Here is a 10954-nt window from a genome sequence, read left to right as displayed (position 1 = left end):
TATATGTACAATATTCTATCTGTGTGTATGTCTGCAGGCCAGAAGAGGACACCAGACCTTATTACAGATGGTTGTGAGCCACCATGTGGTTGCTGGGAATTGAACTCAGGATCTTTGGAAGAGCAGGCAATGCTCTTAACCGCTGAGCCATCTCTCCAGCCCCTTGAATATTATTTTATGTAAAGGTGTGTTGTATTTGTTTATGATCTATTTGTTCAGCGATGTAAAGATGTGTTACGTTTGTTTATGCTGCATTTGTTTAATTATGTAAAGATGTGTTGCTATATTACCTTGACTGCCTAAGGCACCTGATTGGCCTAATAAATAGGTAGACAGCAGAGGCATAGGCGGGGCTGATAGGCAGAGAGAATAAATAGGAGGAGGAATCTCGGTTCCAGAGAGAACAGAGAAAAGGAGAGAATGAGGGGAAAGGGAGGGAGATGTCCAGGGCCAGTCAGACAAGCAGCTGTCAGCCAGTCAGACACAGAGAAGGACATACAGAATGAAAGTAAGGTAAAAAGCCCCAAGGCAAAAGATAAAGAGAAACAGGTTAATATAAATTATAAGAGCTAGCAAGAGCTGGATGGTGATGGTGTGTGCCTTCAACCCCAGCACTTGGGAGGCAGAGGCAGGCGACTGTGTGAGTTCGAGACCAGCCTAGTCTACAGAGCGACTTCCAGTACAGGCTCCAAAACTACACAGAAAAATTCTGTCTCAACAAAACAAAACAAAATGAGCTAGCAAGAAACGAGCATAAGGTAAGACTGAGCGTTCATAACTGATAATAAGTCTCTGTGTCATGATTTGGGAGTAGGCTGGTGGCCCAAAAGAAAGCCTGCTACAATAGTGAGATCATGTACCAGTATCTTCATCATCCTGGTAGTCCAATCCTGACCAAAACTTCCCCTAAAGGTCCCTGCCATCCCAACTTTGTTGTGGCATTTCATTTGTATTTTAATAAATAAAACTTGCCTGAAGTTCAGAGAGTAAAACAGCCGCACTGATCAGTCTTACAGACCAGGTAGTGGTGACACGCATCTTTAATCCTAGTAGCCACACTAGTTTGCCATAGAAACCGGACAGTAGTGGTGGATGCCTTTAATCCCAGTTCTAGAGAGGAATTTAAGATGGGACAGCCCACAAACACAGTCTCATTCTGAGATTCCTGGAGGCAGGGTGGCCATTTCAGACTGAGGTAGAGGTAAGAGCCAGTAGTTGGCTGTTTTGCCCTTTTGACCTTCAGGTTGAACTTTAATTTCTGTCTCTGGGTTTTTATTAATCGTGCTATGTGACTTCTAACACATTAAATGAATTTTGCCTACCTTTGAACTTCATAGAAATAGTGATTAGTCAAAATGACTACAGAACAGTAAAAAACATAGTAAAACCCCACCCTAAGCTTTTGAGATTTTTGTGACAGAAATAAACGGCCATAAAGACTCTTGCCGGGAAGTGAATCTGCCAGAGTGATTTTCTGGAATCTGACGGTATTTTGTAGACACTAGATTAGCCAGTTTGCCTGTTGACCTGGACATTCCGAAGGACTTACCACTCTGGTCCCCAACACAGAACTTATCTCAGTTCTCCTTATCATCCCCAAAGAATGCCTTTGATGTTGTGTGAACCTCAGCCCTGCTTATCTTATGCGGAACCTCACCTAGCTTCTGAGCTGAGCCCACATCCCAGATTTGCAAATCTTTTCTGCACCCAAATAAAACAGTCTGTTATTTTAGTCTCATTTATGATTTCGTGATTTGCAACAAAATCCACGGTGCATCCATTTTAATGTCTGGCTCCCTTTAGTTTTGGTTCTACTTATGAGATTCATTCACGATTTGGAAGTTTGTTAATTTTTATCCACTGCATAGTCAGCCACCATAGAGCCATACTATAACCAACTGATCCATTCCACCATTGGTGGACATTTGGGTTGTCTTCTGTTTTTGTTTGTTTGTTTCATTTTGTTTTCTGTTACGAATTAGAGTGCTATAATCATTTTTTGTTTTGTTTTGCTTTTCAAGACAGGATTTCTCTGTGTAACAGCCCTAGCTGTCCTGGAACTAGCTCTTGTAGTCAGGCTGACCTCGAACTCACAGAAATCCGCCTGTCTCTGCTTTCCGAGTGCTGAGATTAAAGGCCTGCACCACCACCGCCTGGATCGCTATAATCATTCTTGAACATGTCTTTTAGAGAACATGTGCATGCCTTCCTTTGTTTCCTGCAATAACACTACAGGCAGTTCTGCTGTGTTTTCATCCCACGGTAGTAAGGGCATCATCAGAGTCTTGCTCTGCTAACGGGCATAGATTCTGAGGCAATGCTTGAAGTCCCCTGGTTTGAATAATTGTTTCTGCTCATGGTCTGTTTGTGCCACAACTGTTGCTCCTGCTGTCCTGTTCTAGGTGCTGGAGAGTCAGCTGAATATGCTCTATTTAGGGGGAGGGCTTGAGAATAATGTCAGGAGGTTGGAAGGCTGTGGTCAGCATTTTCATTACCACTAGAGGTCACCTGCTTCCTCTCAGACCTGGTATCCTCATCGTCCATGGTAACTTGGGTCCCAACTTTATCAAGAGAAAGAAATAGAGACCTGTGGGGCTAACACCAAACACCTCTGGCCTGTTCTGTGGGCCCATCTCCCATCTTCCCAGTTATGTGTAGGGTGTTGAGGCTGCCTCCCTGGGTAATCCACATGCTACCCACCTTCACCCTAGTGGCTTTGCTGGTGAGTTTGGCTCATCCTAGGCCACCTGTGCCGGGTCCACCTCCTCCACTGTTCCCGTTCATTCACATCTGTAGATACAAGTGTTGACAACTGTTGTATATTTTCTCTTCTCAAGTGTCTAATTTGATATTTCAGATGCAAGTGTTTGACGGTGTGTGTTGAGGTGGGAGCTGAATTATAGGATTTGCCAGTCTCTCTCGTGTAAATGCTTCCACCCTGATTTGAGGCTGTCAGTCCGATGTTGTTGCCTACGGAGTTGGAAAGAGACGCCATAATAGTACTACATCACTATTCCCAACATACAGAGAGAGCAAATGTAGATAGACTTGAAAGCAGACAGAAAAGGAGAGTGTGGTAAAGTAACTAAGAAGTGATATTTTGAGTGTCATAGTAACATCACACTTTATTAAATTATCGCTATGTGATTTAATTTTGTTTAACAATAAACTTGGAAATTTGATTGATTTATTAACTTATTTGTTTATTTGGTCCTGGGGATCGGACCCAGGACATTGTGCATGTGAGCATGTGAGCCCTCCGTACGCAGCTGTCAAGGCCTCCCGACCCTGACGATCTGAAGGAGACTTGCTGAACCATCATACAGTTCCCCCTTCACTCCATTAAGTCACGGGGAAATGAACCACCAAGGAACCTGGAGGAGGAAGAGTCACCAAGGGACAGTGGTGTCATAAGACTGAGAGCTGTGTGGGTGAGGTTTGTGGGTTGGCTGTAGCCACAAAGGCCATCAGCTGTCCTCTGTTCCTTCCTCCTTTCAGGCTGGCTGTCTCCCAGCTCTTGGGCAAAGGTGATCTGGTTGACTAGCCTTGGGTGTGTGCCTGTGACAGGATCTGGCATTTTTCTCCCGCTGGGTTACCACCTGGGCCACCTGAGGACACAGCAGATGGACTCTCATCTTTGAGTTATTCTCTCCCTTCCTCACCTCTCTCTCTCTCTCTCTCTTTCTCCTTTCTTTCTTACCTGGTCTCATTGTATCGTCCAGGCGAGCGGATGTTTTCTATTGTGGTTTTCTTTTGTGTGAAAAATGGGTCCAACACTTTTACCCAGATTACCGGATCTGTGTTGGGAATGAAAATGTGCTTAGAGTTGGTGCTTTAAAAAATCGGGAATGGGGCAGAGTCCACACTGGCTGGCTAGGCAGACTCCAGGACACATTTTCTTTCTTTGCTTGTTTAAAATTTACTTATCTGAGAAAGGGTTTTTCTTTGTTTCCCTGTCTGTCCTGGAACTCCCTCTGTAGACCAGGCTGGCCTCAGACTCAGAAAGATCCACCTGCCTCTGCTTCCTGGGTGCTGGGATTAAAGGTGTGCGCCACCAAGCCTAGTCAGTGCTTATTCTAAGTCTGGGGGTGGGGTTGGGATGTGCAGAGCATTGCTCTGGCTGTTGGGATTCTAACCCTGAGCTTTGCAAAGCCCTATCTGACTGGTTATCTCTGGAGATCTGGGTGTGAAGTCTGGCTCTCACAGGTTCCCATTAAGCTGTGGGAAGGGGTATTCTTACAACAGTATCAGCTGACAAACCCAGAGCTTCCTCCTTGGATAGAATCTTCCGCTCAGCTTGGGCTGGTGGAGCCCCAGTGGTCCATTCATACTAGACTTCTGCTTTCTTTAACAACTGAATACTTCTACTTCCCTTGGAGACAAGTAGGTTTCCCTTCTTGGTCTGTGAAGGCTACCCAAGGATTTTTTGTTTTGATTTGTTTTTCGAGACAGGGTTTCTCTGTAGCTTTGGAGCCTGTCCTGGAACTAGCTCTCGTAGACCAGACTGGCCTCGAACTCACAGAGATCCACCTGCCTCTGTCTCCGGAGTGCTGAGATTAAAGTCATGCGCCACCACCGCCTGGCTTACCCAAGGAATCTTGAATTAAAACATGAAACTGGAACTAATGCCTGTGTGAGATGAAATAAGCCAGTTATCTCCTGTGGTGGTTTGAAAGAAAATGGCCCCCAAAGGGAGTGGCACTATTGGGAAGTGTGGTTTTGTTGGAAAGTTATGTTTGTAGGTATATTCTGGTTAGAAGAAGTATGCCACTGTGGAGGCGGGCTTTGAGGGTTCATATATGCTCAAGCCATGCCCAGTGAGACAGTCCACTTCCTGTTGCCTTCTTATCAAGATATAGCCAGTACCATGTCTGCCTGTATGCCATGATGATAATGGACCGCACCTCTGAAACTGTAAGCTACCACCTCAATTAAATGTTTTTCCTTTGTAGAGTTGCCATGGTCAAGGTGTCTCTTCACAGCAATAGAAACCCTAACTGAGACATCCCCTTACCTTACCTGCCTTGGGTAAAATAGAGGGTGGTCATGGCTCACTTTGTGGGAATGCTGTGAAGATACAATGAGTTGGTAGGGTATAGACACCCTTTGAGAAAGAGGAACAGATATATACAGAAGGACCATTGTGTTGTGCCTGTGCCCCTCCCCACCGCCAGGAGTAAGAGAAGCCACATGATTTTTGTTTTATTATTTTTATTTTTAGAAAAGAATGACCTTTGGAACAGACAAACAACAAATTCTGGTTTGGCAACATACCTGCCACGTGGGTTTTGATTGGCTGAAACCTCTCTGTGAGCCTCCCTGGTAAAATGATGCTGATGCTTGACTTGGAAGGTGGTTACCGGAATTAGAAGTTACAGGGATAAAGATCCTGCCAAGTAAGTAGCTGGCACACAGTAGGTTCTTTATACATAGGGGTTATCATTACAGCGGTTATATGTCATAACAGCAATGATGCTGTACGCCTCCACTCCCTATCTCCCACAGAGATAAGTTTCTCTTCTCTGGTCCTGGGCCCACATACTCCTGGCCGGGTTCCTGGGAAAAGACAGAAAACTTTGCCTCTGGACTCTTTCCTAAGGCACTGACCACCTTAGCTGCTGCGCCCAAGAGTGTCCCACCTTTAGGACCGGGAGTGTCACGACACCTCACACAGACACACGTGCAGTAAAAAACACCAATGTACGTAAAATAAAAAATAAATAAATTAAAGCATGTGTCTATGTATCTGCTTATTTATTTATTTCTGCCACCACACACATGGAGGTCAGAGGACAATGTGTGGACGTCAGCTTCTTCCTTCCTCCACATGTGTTTAGAAGACAAAACTCAGGTCATTAGGTTTATGCCTTTCCTGGATGATCTATCTTGCCAGCCCTAAAGTTTCAAAACAATTTTTAAATAAAATTGGAGGATAGGATGTCATATGCCTGTATTCCTATCTCTCAGGAGGTAGTTGAGAAGATCTTCAGTTCAAGGCTAGCCTGGGCTTCAAAGACTCTGCTTCAAACCAAAACCAAAACAACAACAGCAGGAGGCCAAGGATATAGCTCAGTGGCAAATGCTTGCCTAGCGTGCACAAGGACCTGGCTTTGGAGACTGCGGTAATGGTGCATCCCTTTAATCCCAGCTTTCAGGGGTGGAGGGGCAGAGGCAGGTCTGTGTGTTCAAGGCCAGCCTGATCTACAGAGTGAGTTCCAGGACTGCCAGGGCTACACAGAGAAATCCTGTCTTGCGGGGTGGCAGGCGGGAAGATTCCATAGCACCATAAAATTAATAATAATAATTAAAAAAAACCTTTCTCCTTAAACCAGTGTTTCTCTTGTGCACTTGAGAATCACACAAGTTCAAATTATTTTTAGTTATTCTTTCACAATTTCACATAATTACATATGTGATATACTTTGATCATATCCCATAGCCCCATCATCCTCTTGTCTCCAGCCACCAAACCCTTTCTTCTTACCAGTAAGTCACTTCTCTCCTACTTTGATGACTATTTTTGGTGTGTTTGTGCCCTACTTGTGGGAATATGGGTTGGGGCACAAAACATTCTTAACCTCCATCTTAGGATATCTCATCATTGGCAAAACAAACAAACCAAACCAAAAAAAAAAAAAAAAAGCAATGAACCAAACAGTCAAACCAAACCACACCACCCACACCACAACCAAAACTTTATCCTAAGCCGGGAGTACCATCCTCATTTTGCAAGAGAATAGAGCGAGGTTTATTCTAAGCAGGATGTAAGATCTTTGACCTAGATCTATAAGGAGCATCGGAACATAAGTTATGAGGGGTAGGAAGGAAGGGAGAGGTTGGTGAGCCAGGGTTGACGAGAGGGAAAAGGGATTCACCCTGGTCCTGGTCCTGGTAATGCAAGGCAAAAGCAAAGTGAAGCTAAACCAAAGCACCACCAAGGGGCAGCAGCAGGGCTGCACAGTAAGGAAGGGCGGATGGAAAAGGACACTCCAGCTAAGGGAGCAGTTGCTGAGGACTTGGGTGGGAACAGGTGGTGGCTTGTTAGAGAGCTTCTAGCCGTGTTGGGAGGCTGGAGTGTTGGTTTTAGAGGGGTGATGTGGCTGGATTTCTGCCAACCTGTTGAGCGACCTGGGCATGATCTGTGCTGCGGACTTTGTTCTCAGTCAGTGGACTCTGGTAGGCACTGAGTAACCATACTGTTTCCCGCTGTGGGACGTGGCAAGTCCTTCCTGAAGTCCCTTATTAATGGTCAAACTGCCACACATGACTGGAGACTCGCCGGCCCTCTCGGGAGATATGACCTATGCCTTCATATCCAGTTTCTTCCCTTGCCTCTTTCTTCCCCGTCCATTTGTTTACTCCAGTCTCTCCCTTATTCTGTCCCCTGATTCACCCCTCTTTGTCCCTTGGGTGTTCCTGCTAGGACCCCAAGTTTCAGCAAACAGGCTACAGTCCTAGGGCGTTTCTCACCTTTTTCTTTTTGAGATAGAGTCTTGCTTTGTAGCGGAGGTGGGCCTTGTTGTTGGAATTCTCTTTCTTTTTTTTTTTTTTTTTTGGTTTTTCGAGACAGGGTTTCTCTGTAGCTTTGGAGCCTGTCCTGGAACTAGCTCTTTTAGATCAGGCTGGCCTCGAACTCCCAGAGATCCACCTGCCTCTGCCTCCCGAGTGCTGGGATTAAAGGCGGGCGCCACCACGGCCGTCTCAGCCTCTTTCTAAGTGCCGGATTTACAGCCTGTTCAGATCCTGCAAGGCTGATGTTTTCCAACCCCTTAATGGTCTGGGCAGTGCAGCTCCATGCGAGTGGGAAAATGAGTAGGGTACCAGGTGTCCATTTTTTCTGAGAGGAAAGGAGGAAAAGGTAGAAACGCACCAGAGGTTTCTCTGAGGCCCAATGGGAAGAGCTCTCTAGGGGGTGGCTGTGTTGTGGTGGTGATAATTCACAGCACCTTTATTGAAAGCTCTCTAGGTAAAAGGCCCTGAGGTGTAGCTTTGTTCAAAGGGCATCTGGCTAAAGAAAAAAAAAATACCTCCCTCCCAGTAGAGCTAGGTAGGGCACTTGCCTAAAAAAATAGAAAAGGGCAACTCAGCTAAAAGGCCTGCCTGATTTACAAGCCACGGATTTTCAGGAAGGACTGTCGCAACATTATCGAGCACCTCTGGGACAGGTCAAGTACAAGGACACGGGTACTAAGAGCCACAGTTTCCACTATCGTGTGGTCACCCCTCTGCACTGTTAAATGGATGCAGCGAGCCAGTATAGAGTTGCTCGCTGAGATGCACTCCAGAGCAGGGCAAAACCAGAGGCCATGCCTGCAGCTCCGGGGTCCCCAGCCCTTGTCAGTTTTCCTCAGTTTGAGAACCACCAGGCGCTTTGGAGTGTGCAGATATAGCACTTCGGGACACCCATTAAAAAGATTCCCGAAGTCCACCCCAGCTGAATCTACAGTTCCATACCTACCTAAACCCTGGGGGCACTTTTGAGGTCGTTAAGTTACACACCATAACCTAGAGTACTGCTTAATAGGGAGATAATGACCTGCTTCAGAGATAGGTCAGGCAACGTGTGCAACCGAGCCTCTTAAACAGTAATATACTTCTCTGCAAATGACAGTAATTAAAACATCCAAATAACAACCAAACAATACAGTCAAAGAACTGGAGAGCGCTCTGGAAAGGTGGCAAACCAGAGTCGACATTACAGCCTGTGCAGCCAGAGCGACTGTCTCTTTAAGGGCTCCCCCACCCCACCTCTTAGGGGCGTGTCAGACGAGGTCGATGGCGCGTGCGCGCGACTCCGCGGGGGCGGTCGCAGCCGCGACGCGACGCCGGCGCTTGTTGCGTGCGCGCCTGGCCCCGCCCAGGCCCCCGTCCCGTCCCTGCCCCCGCCCCCTCCGCGGGGCCTCCCCCGCCCGCGCTGTGCAGTTGGGCCAGTGACGCTGGCGCCGCCGCCGCCGCGTTCCATCCTCCGAAGCCGGCCCCCGCTCGCGTCCTGCTCCTCCCGTAGCGTCCGCCAGCAAAGCGCCAGTCCGGGGCACGCAAGGCGTCGCGGGGACCCGACAGGGAGTGCAAGCAGGCGGGCGTGCGCGCGCGGCGGCAGTGGCGGCGGCGGAGCGGGTTCGGCGGCGCGGGAGCTGCGAGCGCCCCCTTCCCGGAGGTCTCGGCGAGACTCCCCGGTGAGTTGTCACTGGCGCGCGGGGCCGGCGGGCCGGCTTTGTGTCAGCGGCGCGCGCGCGGGGCTGGTTGTCAGGGCACGGGCGGGCACGCATCCCCCGCCGGGACACGGGCCTCGGCGCGGCCGCTTGCTCTGGTCGCACCGCTCAGGTTGCTGGGCCCGGACGCTCTGAGGGCGGTGGCGTGGCTGTGCGGGTGCTGGGGGACCCGGGGATCCGCGGCGGGCGGAGGCCCTCGGTGTGGCCGCGCTGGCCCTTCCCGCCCAGCGAAGCCGCGGCCCGGCGCGACGGGACAGGTTCGGCCGAGGCCGGGTTTCCTGAGGAAATGGTGCAGCCGCTCGCGTGTGCGCGTGAGCTCTCCGGAGCCGCAGCGCCTGGTCGCCTCTTCAGTCGCTGAAACTTTATTATGTGCACTGAAACTCGCCCAAGCCACTTCCTGTTTTGTTGTTGTTTCGAATGCGACTGCATCTAGACTTTCTTTTTGAATCCTTAGTAAAATCACAAATATTTGTGAGTCCGACGCTCCCCCCTCGGTTGTGGTTGTGCAGCCACCGCGGTGGAAAAACTTAACCTGTAACGGAACTGGGAGGACAGCGAGGCCCGGGCAAAGAGGCGTCAAGTTCATTGGGAACTTCACGGCTCGGCGGAGGCCTAATGTTGTCGCCACACACTTCTGTGGTGACAAGGCAGTATGCTGCCCTTTGTTGCTTTTGCTGACTGGGGGTTCAAGTGCTCTGTACAGAGAGAGGTTCGGGGACATTCTCCAGTTCGATAAAGCCACGGGTGTTGACTCCTCTCTAGATCTGCAGTCCTTCTGCTCTTCACAGTGATCAATTCGTCTTTTGCTGTTAGAATCCCTTGAGTTAAAGAAAAAATGATATTCTCTCTCTCTCTCTCTCTCTCTCTCTCTCTCTCTCTCTCTCTGTCTCTCTCTGTCTCTCTCTGTCTCTCTCTGTCTCTCTCTCTCTCTTTTGTGCTCTGGGAATTCTACACCCAGATTGTCACCATCTAGCGGAGACTAGTAGAGACATGCCCTTGGCATTGACTTCTTAGTTTTGAGCTTTGTACTTTTTCTTTAGGTGCATATTCAAATAGAAACGAGCATTGTCTGAACTGGAGGGTGTTCTTAAAGCGGGGATGATGTGCAAAACTTCTTAAGGGTTTACCGTGTACCAGGCTTGAGCTAAAAGTTCCCCTTAAAAATTACATTTATTTAGTGTGCTTGAGTTTGAGTGTGGGAGCTTGTGTTCATACACACCATGGTGCTGGTGTGGAGGTCAAAGAACAGCTTGGCATGAGCCAGTTTTCTGCCTCCTAGAGTTTGAACTTAGGTGATCAGGTCTGGTGGCAAGTGCTTTTAACCACTGAGCTATCACTGGCCCAAGTTTCACTTTTGATCTCACTTAATTAACATTTGAGGCAGGGTGGATATTATTCTTGTTTTTCCAATTGAGATAAAAGCCACACAAGTTAAAATAATTTAAGGCCACAAATATAAGTTCTGGAGTCTCTAGATATTTCTCAAAGCACCACTAGTTGAGGCTGTTCCCCTAATTATAATAAGTGCCTCTAACGCTCCTGGATGCACATTTATGGTCAGTTTGCACAATGCTGCTTGTTCACCTTTTAAAAATGTTTTCATTCTATTTTGTGTGATACACAGCATTATGCCAGTTGCCTGATATTAGAGATACTATGATGAGTAAAATCGAAACCAGACAGGACTTCATGGAGCTCTGATTTTTGTCCTTCTTAGGCTCCTCTTTTTGTTTTGTTTCTTTGAG

General features: G+C 47.9%; 1 protein-coding gene across 1 annotated transcript in view; it reads left to right on the top strand.

The window, feature by feature from the left end:
* Nucleotides 1-8908: 8908 nt before the first annotated feature.
* Nucleotides 8909-10954, top strand: part of Susd6 (sushi domain containing 6) — a 98829-nt gene continuing 96783 nt past the window's right edge. The window contains exon 1 of the mRNA XM_057783022.1: nt 8909-9173. The gene's annotated coding sequence lies outside the window, so the exon portion shown is untranslated. The remainder of the gene's footprint in view (nt 9174-10954) is intronic.

This window comes from Chionomys nivalis, chromosome 10 (assembly GCF_950005125.1).
Source record: "Chionomys nivalis chromosome 10, mChiNiv1.1, whole genome shotgun sequence".
Taxonomy (NCBI): domain Eukaryota; kingdom Metazoa; phylum Chordata; class Mammalia; order Rodentia; family Cricetidae; genus Chionomys; species Chionomys nivalis.
This window is presented reverse-complemented; position numbering and strand designations above follow the sequence as displayed.